Genomic DNA, 2,182 nt, shown 5'->3' with positions numbered 1-2,182 from the left:
GGCAGGCAGAGGCTGGCGGAGAGCTGGAAAAGAGCTGCCCGAGGTGGCCGGGGGCCAGCAGGGGCACGCCCCCCTCCGCTCAGGAAAGGAGCCAGAGAGATTTTTGCCACGGCTGCCCCGGGTCTCCACTTTACCTCCCCTCTGAAAAAAAACCCTTCACCTTCCTCCTCCTGCACTCGCGCACACCTCGCCCTTCAGCATCCGCTGCCGGCATTTGGGAGCGCGGCGGACTATTTAAGGAAAAGGGCCAATAACATTACAATTACTTACCATAAAAGCCTCGCATTTCCAATAACAGCCTAACGTTCCAGGCACCTGTCCAACAAACTCCGAGCTTCCTTACCTGCCTGCTGCAGGATTCGTAGCCACCTCACTTCCCTACGGGCATCTGGATGGGCCGGCACAGAGCCGCGGGGCTCTGGATGACCTCCAAAGAGCTTCCACCTCTGCCCGCAGCGGGGACCGCAGCTGGCAGGGTCTTCCAGCCCTACTGGGATCTGCAGAGGGGTTGCGGGCAACGACCGGTGCGCCGGGGGCAACGCGAGAGCGGCGCATCCACCAGTCTCTGGCTGGCAGCATCCGCCCGGTGTTGGCTCCCGCGGCAGCTCCAGCATGGTGGCCGGGTGGCCACCACTCCTCCTGGCCATGGCAGATGACACCGCAGGGGCCCAATGGGACCAGGTGCCACTCTGACCTCCTAACACGGTCGCCCTGATGCTGGAATGAGGCGGAAACGGGCAACCGGAGCGAAGACAAAAGGGCGTCTGAATGTTTTTCTTGGTCAGATCCCATGAGCCCCATCAGCAACATCCGCGATGGCTTTTACAGACCAGGCTGGGCAGCGTGATTCTGGTCAAGTGTTCCCAGGGAACAACCACACAAAACCCAGCCACCGCGCGCATGTGTCTTGCAGAAAACGAGTCGCTCCGACACGAAACCATGGTCGTTCACCGGCAAAGTCACTTGTGGGCTTGGGAAGCCGTTCACGAGCAGCCGAGCCGGCGTAACGGGATGCGGGCATCTAATCGCTCCGTACCAGCAGCCAGCCCTAAGCGCTGGCGCTCTCCCAGCAGTCGGCTCCGATTTGTTTGCACACAGGGTTTGCTGGAAGATTGCACCCAGCCATCCGGTTAATAAAAATCATCCTCGCGCAGCTCACCGGCAGCGTTTGCTGAATGAGAGATGGATGCTAAATTATTCACTCTGCGCCGCCGGAGCCTCGGCGCTGGGGGAGAGGGGAGGAAGATTTCCCTGCTGCTCGTCCTGTTATGCCGTCAGCCTCCGAGCGCTTCCTTCTCAGGGCTGCAAGGCTCCCATCTGGCACTGAATTCACCAAGAAAAATGGGGGGAAAAAAGAAAAAAAAAAAAGGCAGCAGCATTTTTAAGCACTGCCTGCTCCTCGTACGGCAGTTCCAGAACACCCCTTTGAACGTTCGGGAGCGGTACGGGCCCGGGGGAAGGGCAGGGGATGCCGTCAGCCTCCGAGCGCTTCCTTCTCAGGGCTGCAAGGCTCCCATCTGGCACTGAATTCACCAAGAAAAATGGGGGGAAAAAAGAAAAAAAAAAAAGGCAGCAGCATTTTTAAGCACTGCCTGCTCCTCGTACGGCAGTTCCAGAACACCCCTTTGAACGTTCGGGAGCGGTACGGGCCCGGGGGAAGTGCAGGGCGAAAGGGGGAAATGCCGATTAGAGCACCCCACCCGCAGAGACGGGCACAAAGCCCATCCTGCCCACGCTGCCCGGCACCTGCGAGGCCAGCGAGGAGGGTGGATGTAGCACGACCTTCCAGAGGTGCCCTCGTGGCCAGGGATCCCCCCGTTCCTCCAAGCATCTGCTGAGCTGCCCCTCAGCCCACTCGAATCCTGAAGGGTTTTTCCCCTGACAGCCAGGGAAATGAAAATATTTGTAAGGTGATGGGCGTTACGGGAGGTCCCTGTTCTCAGCACGCAACTGGAAATGCTCGGAGAGGAAATCTTGAGAAATGGCTGTCGGATGCCCACGGGCTTTGGTGTCCATGGTGGAAGTGTTTTGGTGGGACAAGATCCTGGATCAAGGCCGGATCTGTGCCTGGGGGTGCACCCAGCTCTGCTGCACACCGTGTAATTCGTTTCATCAGGAACCGAACGGGGGAGACACGTTAACGAGCAGAGCCGAGCGCGTCCCCGTGGGCAGGGTTGGGGAA

This window comes from Egretta garzetta, unplaced genomic scaffold (genome assembly GCF_000687185.1).
Source record: "Egretta garzetta isolate BGI_Z169 unplaced genomic scaffold, ASM68718v1 scaffold770, whole genome shotgun sequence".
Lineage (NCBI taxonomy): Eukaryota > Metazoa > Chordata > Aves > Pelecaniformes > Ardeidae > Egretta > Egretta garzetta.
The sequence above is the reverse complement of the archived record's forward strand: the minus strand, read 5'-3'. Positions refer to the sequence as shown.